Consider the following 15,210-nt stretch of genomic DNA (forward strand, 5'->3'; position numbering starts at 1 on the left):
CATGGGAAGATCAATCGCCCTTTGTTAGACAAAGGAGAGACATAACTTGTGAGGTACGACGATCAATGGGGGGTAGTTAAAGTCGATCTAGGTATATGTTGGGAGATCGATCGGTATACATGCATGTAACGCCCGAATAATCGTGATACAGTAATCCTCCACTAATGATGCCACGTCACCTCGATTACTGTGGCTAATCTTGCATTAGTTCAAAACTGATTTGAATTCGATTTAAAAATCAGGCAAACAACAAAAGTTTTCAAAAATTAAAACTAAAATGTTCAGAGTGAGCCAAATAATGCATAAGTAATTATGGCGGAGGAACTACACTTTTATAAAATGTTCAAATACTCTAAAACGATTTAAACAGTAGCAAAAACAATTATTTAAATGCTTTTAAAATGATAAACAATTACAAACTAATATATTTAGGTACCAAGTTAATTGTGGCAGTGGTATATTTCCTATTACCAATTTAGGGATCATTTTTGTACTTTACAAAACTAAAATACAATGAAGAACTAAATAAAAAGAAAAGAAACTGCAAAAACAGAAAACAAACAAAAAAAGGAAAAAGAGAGAAAGGCCCCCCACTAGGCTTCGGCCCAACAGGCCGGCCCATTCGGCCACCGGCCGAACCGGCCACCAGCCGGCGCCCCCATAACCCCCACTCCTCCCGTGACCTAGATCGACCCAACCACCCACTTCCCACACTCCCTTGTTCCCTCCCCCCTCCCGATCCGATCTGGATTGGGGGAACGACTCTGCCGCCTGGAACGAACCACGCCGCCGCCTGGACCTCGCCGGACCTCCCCGCCGGACTGCCTCCCCTCCGGCGGACGTCTCCGACCCCCACCTTCCGCCCCACTACCCTTAACCCTACGGCCCCAGTGAGCGCCTCCCTCTCCTCGTCTCTCCCTCACCGCGCCGCCCCGTTCCTCCCTGTCGCCGCTACCCCCTCCATGGCCTCGCCCTAGCTCGCCGGCGTCTTGCCGTTCCTGCCCACGGCCGTCGCTTGCCGTCAACCGTTGCTGGCTGCTGGCCCTCCCTGTCGCAGCCTCACAACGCCGCCCGACCACCGCCGTTCGCCGCCGGCCGCACTTGCTGCACGCGCCCTGGCCGTGCCGCTCGCTCCGGCCTCGCCGTTCCCATGCACGCTCCAGGCGCATCCCGCCCCGCACCCACAGCCACCAGCTTGCGCCCCGTCGCCCCACCTCCTTGCTCGCGCCCTACTGGCCCCGCCCCGCTCTCCCTCGCCGACTCCCTGCGCTTGCCTCACCCAGCTGCCGTGGTCGGCCGGTGCGACGCGCCGCCGAGCGCGCCCCCAACCCGGCTGCTCCGCCGGCTGTCGCCCAGCGCCTGTTTGCCGGTGCCCGGGCCCTCCTCGCCACGGCGATCTGGGCGAACGCCTAGTCGGGCGCCGCAACGCCCGACCCGCCCCATTAGTGCCCAACGCCCGATAGGCCCCCTGGGCCACTGACCAAATGGCCCCACGGCCCAGAACGGTTTTAAAAAGGGAATACATATATATATATAATAAAAATAAAATAAACAAATAAATAATAAGAATAATTAATTAATTATTTAATTAACTAATTAATTCTGATTAAACTAACTAATTAAGATTAATTAATCTAATGACTAATTAACCTAGTTAACTACTGTTAATTAATCTTACAGAGTATGACAGTGGGGCCCACCCCCTAATTAATACTAATTAGGTTAATTAAATTGTTTAATTAAAATGTGACAGTGACCAGTGGGACCCACTGGTCAGGTTGACCAGTCAACCCCCGTTGACTGCTCACGTCAGCATGACACCATGCTGATGTCATAAATCCATTTCGAATTAATTGAAATAATTAATTAAATTCCAGAAATTAATAACATCTTTAGAAAATCATATCTTTTAATCCATAACTCGGATTAAATTATTTTCAACATGAAAGTTGCTCAGAACGACGAGACGAATCCGGGTACGCGGCCCGTTCGTCCGCCATGCATCCCTAGCATAGCGAACACACAACTTTCCCCCTCCGGCTCCTCTGTCCGAAAACGCGAAACACCGGGAATACTTTCCCGGATTTTTCCCCCTTCACCGGTACCACCTCGTACCGCGTTAGGGCACACCTAGCATCACGCTTTGTCATGTCATGCATCGTCATGCACTTTTTTGCATTATATTTATTGTTTCTTCCCCCTCTTCTCTCGCTAGACACCGAGACCGACACCGCTGCTACCCAGTACGACTACGGTGTTGACGACCCCTCTCTCTTGCCAGAGAAGCTAGGCAAACCCCCCCCCCTTGATCATCAGATATCGCCTACTCTCCTCTATACTGCTTGCATTAGAGTAGTGTAGCATGTTACTGCTTTCCGTTAATCCTATCCTGATGCATAGCCTGTCATTGTTGCTACTACTGTTGATACCTTACCTGCAATCCTACATGCTTAGTATAGGTTGCTAGTAATCCATCAGTGGCCCTACATTCTAGTCCGTCTGCCATGCTATACTATCGGGTCGTGATCACTCGGGAGTTGATCATGGGTATATACTTATACATAATATATGATACTGATGATGACTAAAGACGGGTCGGCTCGTAGGAGTACCCGCGAGTGATCCACGGATTGGGGGCTGAAAGGACCTTTGTCCCGACGGCCCTCTGGGTGGATCTTTGTGGCAGAGCGACAGGGCAGGTTGAGACCACCTAGGAGAGAGGTGAGCCTGGCCCTGGTCGGCGTTCGCGGTGTCTTCAAGATAACACGTTTAACGAGATCTTGGTATATGATCTGAGTCTGGCTACTGGACTATACACACTAACCATCTACGCGGGGAAAGTTATGGGCACTCGACGTCGTGGTATCAGCCGAAGCCTTCGTGACGTCAGCAACTGAGCGGCGCGCACCGGATTGGACTGGAACACCTGCTAGGCTAGGTCTGCTTTCGGCCATGTTCGCAATGTGCAGGTGTGCAAAGGGCGATGGGCCCAGACCCCTGCTCCATAGGATTTAGACCGGCATGCTGACCTCTCTATTGTGCCTAGATAGGGCTGCGATGTGTTGATCTTCCGAGGCTGGGCATGACCCAGAAAAGTGTGTCCGACCAAATGGGATCGAGCGCGTTGGGTTATGTGGTGCACCCCTGCAGGGAAGTTAATCTATTCGAATAGTCGTGTCCCTCGGTAAAAGGACGACTCGGAGTTGTACCTTGACCTTATGACAACTAGAACCGGATACTTAATAAAACACACCCTTCCAAGTGCCAGTTACAACCGGTGATCGCTCTCTCACAGGGCGACGAGGGGAGGATCATCGGTTAGGATTATGCTATGTGATGCGACTTGTTGAACTTACCATCTAGTCTCGTCTCCTGCTACAAGATGGAGGTGGCCAGAAGCGTAGTCTTCGATAGGACTAGCTATCCCCCTCTAATTCCGGCTTTCTGCAGTACAGTCCACATATGATACCCTTATTCCATTTGAAACCAGTGCATACATATGTAGTGTAGCTCCTTGCTTGTGAGTACTTTGGATGAGTACTCACGGTTGCTTTCCTCCCCCTTTTCTCCCTTTCTATACTCGATTGCTGCGACCAGACGATGGAGCCCAGGAGCCAGACGCCACCATCGACGACGACTACTACTACTCGGGAGGTGCCTACTACTACGTGCAGCCCGCTGACAACGACCAGGAGTAGTTTAGGAGGATCCCAGGCAGGAGGCCTGCGCCTCTTTCGATCTGTATCCCAGTTTGTGCTAGCCTTCTTAAGGCAAACTTGTTTAACTTATGTCTGTACTCAGATATTGTTGCTTCCGCTGACTCGTCTAAGATCGAGCTCTGGTATTCGAGCCCTCGAGGCCCCTGGCTTGTAATATGATGCTTGTACGACTTATTTTATTTGTAGAGTTGTGTTGTGATATCTTCCCGTGAGTCGCTGATCTTGATCGTACACATTTGCGTGTATGATTAGTGTACGATTGAATCGGGGGCGTCACACGATGGCCATTGGTGCCTCAAGATCACCTGCTGTGTTGGTTGAGATGATGACCTATCTGGGTTATCGCTGGCACCCTGAGTACACCGTCTTCGAGGAGTACCAGGACTTTAACCAGGAGCAGTACCGTGCCATCGTCCACCTCTACTCTCGGGAGTATGACTCCACTACCGTGATGCACACTGCTCATGGTGTTGGAGTGACTATCGACATGGCGGTCCACGATGCTGCTTATGCTACTCTGACACGTCTTCGTGGAGAGTATCAGGAGTTGGATACCTCCCCCTTCAGGCACATTGCTATCGCATCCGATGTTGGTGCGGAGGGATACTACACTGCTGCCTACTCCACTGTCACCCGAGAGCCCTTCTACCATTAAAACCTGGTTCTGCATGCTGATGGGCTGGATAGAGCTAACCGAGCTCTTTTCCATGAGCTGTACACCACCCGTCAGCACCTGTATCGTGCTCAGACGCTGTTGCATCCCTCTGTCCGCTCTGGTGATCTGTCGCGTTCTGCGATCTACCGTGCCAGGACTGTGATGCCCCAGGGCGTCGGCTGGCCAGATGTGGGAGGCTACTCTCCTGCACTTGGTCCTCTCCTGCCACCTGCGCATCGGGTTCCGCACCAGAGTATCCGCGGACCCCAGGCTACTCGCGTGGAGGTCTTCCCTTCGCGTCACTACCAGCTGTCAGGCTACACCTACCTCCACAGTTCCTCCTGGGACTGATGTAGGCTTGCTTGTTAGTGTTAGATGCATTCGCCGCGAGCCTGCGTGCCGCCTATGATGTATTAGTCTATGTACTGATCTCTGTGTATCGAACTCTATGCATGATCTCTTTTGTAAGATATCCCGACCTACTATGTAGTATCTATCGTGCTGCTTTCATTGTGCATGTTTCATCATGAATGATTCTTGTCTTTGCAAATTTCTCGATGCTGAACTATCCCTGTTATATATTAGCAGGATGGTTAGACCAGGTGGTCGTGGTCGTGGTGGTAACGCCCCACCACCACATGAGTACATGGCTAGGATGATGCAACAGTTTGAGCTGAATCGTTAGTTCATGGAGAATATTATGGCTCAGTTTCCTCGCCCCAACATGAACCAGCGGCCAACCCAAGTGACTCTGCAGGATTTCATGCGCCTCAACCCAACCGTGTACCGTAGCTCAACTCAGCCTCTGGATGCTGATGACTGGCTCCGTGACATCACCTATGAGATGGAGTCTGCTGATGTAGCCCCTGCCAGCTACGTCACCTTTGCTTCTTTCTTCCTGAAAGGACCCGCAGCTCAATGGTGGGACAGCCACAAGCGTACTCTGCCAGCTGGAACAATCATCACCTAGCCAGACTTCCAAGCTGCCTTCCGTGCTTTCTTCATTCCTCAGGGAGTCATGGACCGGAAGAAGCGTGAGTTCCGAACCTCACCCAAGGCAACAAAACTGTGGAAGCTTATCAGCGGGAGTTTCTGGACTTGTCCCGCTATGCTGAAGAGGACATTGCAACTGATGCATGCAGACAGGAAAAGTTCCGTGATGGCCTTTAAGCTGACATCAAGCTCGCACTTCTAGTGCATGACTTTGCTGACTTCGCCACCCTGGTGAACAAGGCCATCAATGTCGAAACTGTTCTGCAGGAATACCAAGGCTCTCACAGGCGCAACCGTGACACGGGCTCATCTTCGGGCCCGTCCTCGCAGAAGCGCAAGATATGGATTCCCAACAGCATGTACCAGCAGAATGCACCTGCCCCAAGGCAGAACTATGCTGCACCTCGTCTGCCTGCTCCACCAACTAGGCAGCCAAGACTTCCAGCTCCACCACCACAAACTCCTGTTCCTACTCCCAGTAATGGTCTGTGCTTCAGGTGTGGTCAACCAGGACACCCTGCTAGGGAATGCAAACAGAACCAGAATCAACTGGCCCTCCCAGCAACTGGCCGTGGAAGCAACCAGCCCCGCAACAACAATGCCAAGTCTTATGGTCGTGTCCATGCCAACCACGTTGATCTCAGTGAAGTTCTAGACCAGCCTGCTACCGTGATGGATACACTCCTCGTAAATTCAGTACCAGCATCTGTTTTATTTGAGACAGGAGCATCACATTCATTCATATCAGCTGAGTTTGCATTCATGCATGGCATTAAATACGAAGAGATGAACACGGCGATTGTGGTACACACTCCTGCGGGCCAGTGTCAAACCTCTATGGTTAGTCACAACGTCCCCGTTGAAATTGAAGGACTGGAATTCCTTGCCTCCCCCATCGTACTAAAGTCGTGTAGCATCGACCTCATTCTGGGAATGGATTGGTTGAAAGCGCATATTGCTTCTATAGTTTGCGCCACTAAGGTCGTCCATCTACTACACCCTTCTGATGAAATAATTGCTTACCAAGCTCATCTAGTTCAGAACGCCGAGGCACGTCTTTATGCCTTGAATGCGTTGAACGCTGCACCACTTGAGGGCATTGAAAACATTCCTGTCGTTTGTGAATTCCAAGACGTCTTCCCAGAAGAACTTCCAGGGATTCCCCCTGCTAGAGCTGTTGAATTCATCATTGACTTGAAACCCGGCACCACCCCTATAGCTAAACGACCCTACAAGATGCCGCCGCATGAACTCATTGAGCTTAAGGAGGAAATTGACAAATCCCTCGTCAAAGGTTTCATTCGTCCAAGTTGCTCTCCTTGGGGAGCACCTTCTCTCTTTGTTAAGAAGAAGGATGGGACAAACCCATTAGTCCAAGACTATCATCCTATAAACCAAGCTACCATTCAGAATAAATATCCTCTTCCTCGGATCAATGATCTTTATGATCAACTGGCTGGCTCATCAGTGTTCTCCAAACTCGACTTGAGGTTGGGTTACCACCAGATCCGTGTTCGTGAAGAGGACATCCCAAAAACCGCCTTCGTGACTCGGTATGGATCATACGAGTACACTGTCATGTCATTCGTCTTAACGAATGCTCCCGCCATCTTCTCTCGTCTGATGAACTATATATTCATGGATTACCTCGACAAGTTCGTCGTGGTTTATCTGGACGATATCCTTGTATTTTCCAAGAATGAGGAAGAACATGCTGAACATCTGCGTCTTGTGCTGGAGAAGCTTCGAGAACATCAACTGTATGCTAAGTATTCCAAGTGTGAATTCTGGCTCCCCGAAGTAACCTATCTTGGGCATGTCATCTCCAAGGATGGTATTGCCGTGAACCCTGAACGAGTTCAGGCTATTCTCGATTGGACTCCTTCGAAGAACGTCAAGCAAGTCCGAAGTTTTCTCGGTCTCGCCAGCTATTGTCGTTGATTCGTCGAGAACTTCTCCAAGATTGCCAGGCCTTTGACTAATCTGTTTCATAAGGGTGTCAAGTTCGAATGGACAGACAAGTGTCAGGAAAGTTTCCAGACGCTCAAAGACAAGTTGACTTCTGCCCCCGTGCTTGCTCCACCTGATACTAAGAAGGACTTTGTCATTTACTGCGATGCTTCCCATCAAGGATTAGGCTATGTCCTAATGCAAGAGCGCAGAGTGATTGCTTATGCCTCTCATCAACTGCACCCTCACGAAGAAAACTACCAGTTCACGACCTCGAGCTTGCTGCTGTCATTCATGCACTGAAGCAGTGGCGACATTACCTTCTCGGTAATCTTTGCGAGATCTTCACCGACCACCAAAGTCTGAAGTATCTGTTTACTCAGCTAGATCTGAACCTCCGTCAGCAGAGATGGATGGAGACTATTGCAGACGTTGATGTGGGTATATCCTATACCCCCGGCAAGGCTAATTTAATGGCTGATGCCTTGAGCCGCAAGTCTTACTGCAACCACCTCCATGTTCACAAAGTTCATCCCTCGCTTGTCGAAGAATTTAGAAAGCTGAACCTCCATATTGTTCCTCCTGGAGCACTCGCTCCCCCTCCCCCGGAGTTCCGCAAGATGAATCTTCTTATTGTTACTAAGGGTTCTCTAAATACCCTGGCTGTCGTACCAGATCTCGTAGCTGGTATAAAGACTATTCAAGGTTATGACTCTGAAGTCCATAAGATTAAACGCCATCTAGCAAAAGGAAAGCCCTCATTCTTCACTATCACCGATGATGGCGCCTTGTACTTCAAAGGCCGCCTAGTGGTACCATGTTCGAAGAAAAACCTGGATAAGACTAAAAGGGTTATGCAAGAAGCTCATGATACGCCTCTGTCCATCCATCCTGGTAGTACAAAGATGTACCAGGATATTCGTCAAAGATTCTGGTGGTCTAATATGAAGCAGGACATTGCTCGCTATGTTGCTGAGTGTGACGTTTGTCGCCGTATCAAAGCAGAGCATCAAAGGCCTGCTGGAACTCTGCAAGCTATCTCTATTCCTGAATGGAAATGGGACCATGTTGAAATGGACTTCGTCACTGGATTTCCCAAATCGCAGAAAGGTAATGATGCTATTCTTGTCGTCATTGACCGACTTTCTAAAGTTGCACATTTTCTGGAGGTCAAAGAGACAATCACTGCTAGCCAGCTTGCAACTCTCTACATGTCCAGAATTGTTTCATTTCACGGTATTCCACTGGTTATCAGTTCGGACCGTGGCAGCTTATTCACTTCAAGATTCTGGGTAAGTTTTCAAGAAGCTATGGGAACTCATCTGTCGTTCAGTACGGCGTTTCATCCTCAGTCGCAAGGACAGGTTGAACGTGTCAACCAAGTTCTCGAAGACATGCTTCGAGCTTGTGTAATTTCCTTCGGCAAGAAATGGGAGGAATCTCTTCCATATGCCAAGTTCTCTTATAATAATAGTTATCAAGCTAGTCTGAAGATGTCCCCCTTCGAATTACTATATGGACGGAAGTGTCAAACCCCTCTGAACTGGTCACAAACTGGGGAACGTCCACTCTTCAGTCCGGATATTATCCAACAGGCCGAAGAGCAAGTCCGCATTATTCGCGAGAATCTCAAGACTGCTCAGTCACGTCAGAAGAGTCAGTATGACCGTCATCACAAAGACATGGTCAATCAACCTGGCGAAAAGGCTTATCTTCGAGTTACACCAATGAAGGGTGCTCACCGCTTCGGGATCAAGGGCAAGCTAGCTCCTCGCTATATCGGTCCCTTCACTATTCTCGAAAGGCGTGGAAAAGTGGCATATCAACTGGAGCTTCCGCCGAACCTTTCTCAGGTTCACGATGTGTTCCATGTGTCACAACTCCGCCATTGCTTCAAGGATCCAGTCCAAGCAGTGGATCATGAAGTGCTCGAATTGCAACAGGACCTCTCCTATAAAGAGCATCTGGTCCGCATTCTCAACCAAGCTGAACGCCGCACACGTCAGAAGGCGATCAAGTTCCTCAAAGTCCAGTGGTCGAACCACTCTAAAGACGAAGCCACATGGGAACGCGAGGACCGCCTGCGTGATGAATACCCCGCACTGTTTCCTTCTACCTCCTAAATCTCGGGATGAGATTTCTTGTAGTGGAGGAGATTTGTAACGCCCGGATAATCGTGCTACAGTAATCCTCCACTAATGATGCCACGTCACCTCGATTATTGTGGCTAATCTCGCATTAGTTCGAAACCGATTTGAATTCGATTTAAAAATCAGGCAAACAACAAAAGTTTTCAAAAATTAAAACTAAAATGTTCAGAGTGAGCCAAATAATGCGTAAGTAATTATGGCGGAGGAACTACACTTTTATAAAATGTTCAAATACTCTAAACGATTTAAACAGTAGCAAAAACAATTATTTAAATGCTTTTAAAATGATAAACAATTACAAACTAATATATTTAGGTACCAAGTTAATTGTGGCAGTGGTATATTTCCTATTACCAATTTAGGGATCATTTTTGTACTTTACAAAACTAAAATACAATGAGGAACTAAATAAAAAGAAAAGAAACTGCAAAAACAGAAAACAAACAAAAAAAGGAAAAAGAGAGAAAGGCCCCCCACTGGGCTTCGGCCCAGCAGGCCGGCCCATTCGGCCACCGGCCGAACCGGCCACCAGCCGGCGCCCCCATAACCCCCCACTCCTGCCGTGACCTAGATCGACCCAACCACCCACTTCCCCCACTCCCTCGTTCCCTCCCCCCTCCCGATCCGATCTGGATCGGGGGAACGACTCCGCCGCCCGGAATGAACCACGCCGCCGCCTGGACCTCGCCAGACCTCCCCGCCGGACTGCCTCCCCTCCGGCGGACGTCTCCAACCCCCACCTTGCGCCCCACTGCCCTTAACCCTACGGCCCCAGTGAGCGCCTCCCTCTCCTTGTCTCTCCCTCACCGCGCCGCCTCGTTCCTCCCCGTCGCCGCTACCCCCGCCGTGGCCTTGCCCTAGCTCGCCGGCATCTTCCCGTTCCTGCCCGCGGTCGTCGCTTGCCGTCAACCGTTGTTGGCTGCTGGCCCTTCCTGCTGCAGCCTCACAACACCGCACAACCACCGCCGTTCGCCGCCGGCCGCACTTGCTGCACGTGCCCTGGCCGTGCTGCTCGCTCCGGCCTCGTCGTTCCCATGCGCGCTCCAAGCGCATCCCGCCCCGCACCCACAGCCACCAGCTTGTGCCCCGTCGCCCACCTCCTTGCTCGCGCCCTACTGGTCCCGCCCCGCTCTCCCTTGCCGACTCCCTGCGCTTGCCTCGCCCAGCTATCGTGGCCGGTCGATGTGACGCGCCGCCGAGCGCGCCCCCAACCCCGTTGCTCCGCCGGCCGTCGCCCCATGCATGTTCGCCGGTGCCCGGGCCCTCCTCGCCACGGCGATCTGGGCGAACGCCCAGTCGGGCGCCGCAACACCCGACCCGCTCCGTTAGTGCCCAGCGCCAGATAGGCCCCCTGGGCCACTGACCAAATGGCCCCACGGCCCAAAACGGTTTTAAAAAAGGGAATAAAAATATATAGATATATAATAAAAATAAAATAAACAAATAAATAATAAAACTAATTAATTAATTAACTTAATTAATTCTGATTAAACTAACTAATTAAGATTAATTAATCTAATGACTAATTAACCTAGTTAACTACTGTTAATTAATCTAACAGAGTATGACAGTGGGGCCCACCCCCTAATTAATACTAATTAGGTTAATTAAATTGTTTATTAAAATGTGGCACTGACCAGTGGGACCCACTGGTCAGGTTGACCAGTCAACCCACGTTGACTGCTGACGTCAACATGACATCACGCTGATGTCATAAATCCATTTCGAATTAATTTAAATAATTAATTAAATTCCAGAAATTAAAAAAATCTTTAGAATATCATATCTTTTAATCCGTAACACGGATTAAATTATTTTCAACATGAAAGTTGCTTACAACGATGAGACGAATTCCGATACGCAGCCCGTTCATCTACCACGCATCCCTAGCATAGCGAACACACAACTTTCCCCCTTCGGCTCCTCTATTCGAAAACGCGAAACACCGGGAATACTTTCTCGGATTTCCCCCCTTCACCAGTACCACCTCGTACCGCGTTAGGGCACACCTAGCATCACGCTTTGTCATGTCATGCATCGTCATGCACTTGTTTGCATTATATTTATTGTTTCTTCCCCCTCTTCTCTCGCTAGACACCGAGACTGACGCCGCTGCTACCCAGTACGACTACGGTGTTGATGACCCCTCTCTCTTGCCAGAGAAGCCAGGCAAGCCCCCCCCCCCTTGATCACCAGATATCGCCTACTCTCCTCTATACTGCTTGCATTAGAGTAGTGTAGCATGTTACTGCTTTCCGTTAATCCTATCCTGATGCATAGCATGTCATTGTTGCTACTACTGTTGATACCTTACCTGCAATCTTACATGCTTAGTATAGGTTGCTAGTAATCCATCAGTGGCCCTACATTCTAGTCCGTCTGCCATGCTATACTATCGGGCCGTGATCACTCGGGACGTTGATCATGGGTATATACTTATACATAATATATTATACTGATGATGACTAAAGACGGGTCGGCTCGTAGGAGTACCCGCGAGTGATCCACGAATTGGGGACTGAAAGGACCTTTGTCCCGACGGCCCTCTGGGTGGATCTTTGTGGCGGAGTGACAGGGCAGGTTGAGACCACCTAGGAGAGAGGTGGGCCTGGCCCTGGTCGGCGTTCGCGATGTCTTCAAGATAACACGTTTAACGAGATCTTGGTATATGATCTGAGTCTGGCTACTGGCCTATACGCACTAACCATCTACGCGGGGACAGTTATGGTCACTCGACGTCGTGGTATCAACCGAAGCCTTCATGACGTCAACAACTGAGCGGCGCGCGCCGGATTGGACTGGAACGCCTGCTAGGCTAGGTCTGCTTTCGGCCGTGTTCGCAACGTGCAGGTGTGCAAAGGGCGATGGGCCTAGACCCCTGCGCCATAGGATTTAGACCGGCGTGCTGACCTCTCTGTTGTGCCTAGATAGGGCTGCGACGTGTTGATCTTCCGAGGCTAGGCATGACCCAGAAAAGTGTGTCCGGCCAAATGGGATCGAGCATGTTGGGTTATGTGGTGCACCCCTGCAGGGAAGTTAATCTATTCGAATAGCCGTTTCCGTCGGTAAAAGGACAACCCGGAGTTGTACCTTGACCTTATGAAAACTAGAACCGGATACTTAATAAAACACACCCTTCCAAGTGCTAGTTACAACCGGTGATCGCTCTCTCACAGGGCGACGAGGGGAGGATCATCGGTTAGGATTATGGTATGTGATACTACTTGGTGAACTTACCATCTACTCTCGTCTCTTGTTGCAAGATGGAGGTGGCCAGAAGCGTAGTCTTCGATAGGACTAGCTATCCCCCTCTTATTCCGGCTTTCTGCAGTACAGTCCACATATGATACCCTTATTCCATTTGATACCAGTGCATACATATGTAGTGTAGCTCCTTGCTTGCGAGTACTTTGGATGAGTACTCACGGTTGCATTGCTCCCCCTTTTCCCCCTTTCTATACTCGATTGCTGCGACCAGACGATGGAGCCCAGGAGCCAGACGCCACCGTTGACGACGACTACTACTACTCGGGAGGTGCCTACTACTACGTGCAGCCCACTGACGACGACCAGGAGTAGTTTAGGAGGATCCCAGGCAGGAGGCCTGCGCCTCTTTCGATCTGTATCCCAGTTTGTGCTAGCCTTCTTAAGGCAAACTTGTTTAACTTATGTCTGTACTCAGATATTGTTGCTTCCGCTGACTTGTCTAAGATAGAGCCCTTGTATTCGAGCCCTTGAGGCCCCTGGCTTGTAATATGATGCTTGTACGACTTGTTTTATTTGTAGAGTTGTGTTGTGATATCTTCCCGTGAGTCCCTGATCTTGATCGTACATGTTTGCGTGTATGATTAGTGTACGATTGAATCGGGGGCTTCACAATGCATGTGTGTGTTAGAAGCAAATGAGGCACAAGGAGAAGGATAGAGAGAGAGGGATGCATGTAGGAGGTGGCACGAGAGGCATACTAAATCAAGGGGGGAGGAGTGTGCGAGTATGAGAATGATGAAAAGAGTGGTGGGAGTGAGGCATGGACGGTGACAAGAGAAGAGGGGAAGCTTGTGTTTGTGCTACGCACACCTGGCTAGAGAGGCATATCGATCGATGTGTGCCGTAAAGAAGGAGCTGGGGGGCCTACACACACCATGGGTGAACGACCTAAAGTGTAAAGATGAATTTGCGCGATGGAGCTAGAGAATGCTGAGGGAGGGTGAGAGGGATGCGGGCGTGTGCATGCACAAGAGAAAGTTAGCGCTAGCTACAAAGATAAGAGGGTTGTGTGGGTGTAAAAGATGAATAGAGATCATATATATTTCATTATAAAAAGCGAATTCGAATATTTGAAGAATTTATCATAGTGTTTCAAACCGACGCATGTGTGAATATATATAACGGTGATACACATGGTGTGGTTATGAACATGTTATACTACATTTAATATATTTTATCTCTACTCTTATAAAAACGGGGTTGTTGATGATGGTGTGCCTGCCATCTTGCATTATAGGCCGTCCAATTTATATCTAGCGGATAGCAAGGAAACTATGATGGTTGAAGTTGGCAACAATCATGATTGTAGATTCTTATTGAAATAGAGAAACAAATTCAAATTTAGTTCGAATTGCAGTGGTAGTATAGACATTTGGAATGCACTAAAATGTTGGTATGAGTTGGTTACATGCATTATATAGCAAGCGAAAAAAATTTAATCGGACATAACATGGATTCATACTCCCTCCTTCCATCTATATAGGGCGTAATGAGATTTTTAAGACCTCCTTTGACTATTGACAAGATTAATAGTACATGACATGCACAATGTGAAAATGTTATCATTGAAAGAACCTTTCACAGACTAATCTAACGCTGTGCTTTGTGTAAGTTGCATGTCATATATCATTGCTCTAATATTTGGTCAAAGTTAGCATCAAAAAACGCATTAGACCCTATATAGATGGAAGGAAGGAGTAGCTTTGAATAGCATTTGTATAGTAAAACGGGGCAAGACTCTCTCTTTGTGTGGTGTGAATAGTTTTTTTTCGTTTTCTTTTTGGTTGAGGGAAGTGCGAATTGATTTGGTACGTACAAGTACAATATTACTACACGTTAGGCTTGTCCCTAAAATTCAACCCGCGTCTTGTTATATCCCAAAAATTCAGATATCGTGCTCCCAAAATTGGCGCCTTCACAACCGGTGCCTTGCTATCCCGAAATTACAATGCGCGCGAAAACTCCCTGCAGCTGCCAAATCCCGACAAGTGAAATCCCCCTTCTAACCCTGAGCCGAAAGGGCTGCTAGTTCAAATTGGTGGGGGGTACTTTTGTAACACGCCCTACATTTTGGACAAGCGTGTCCCTATGTCATGCTTCACCCCCTCCCATCGCCCCCTTTTCGCCATTCGAAATCCCAGGCCGCCATAACCTCTCCGCTCCAGCCGCGAAACCCCACCCTCCTCCGTCTGCCACGTCACCGCTGCCCAGCCGGAGCGTCTTCCCCGACGATGTCGTCCACCGCAACAGCTCGACGTCCCTCGCCCACCTCCCCAGATGGGGATCCGTCGTCCATCTCACCGTCCCGCCGGTTCAGCCGCCCCATCCTCCTCCTCCAAGGAGCTGCTCCGACGATCGCCTCGTCTATCGCGGCTGCTCCATCCCCATAGCGCCGCCTTAACCTGCTCCACCAGAACCGCAGCATCCTCACCGACTCCTTGGACGAAGCCGAGGCCTACTCGGCGCCACCAAAGAG

The sequence above is a fragment of the Triticum dicoccoides genome, chromosome 1A, assembly GCF_002162155.2.
Source record: "Triticum dicoccoides isolate Atlit2015 ecotype Zavitan chromosome 1A, WEW_v2.0, whole genome shotgun sequence".
NCBI lineage: Eukaryota > Viridiplantae > Streptophyta > Magnoliopsida > Poales > Poaceae > Triticum > Triticum dicoccoides.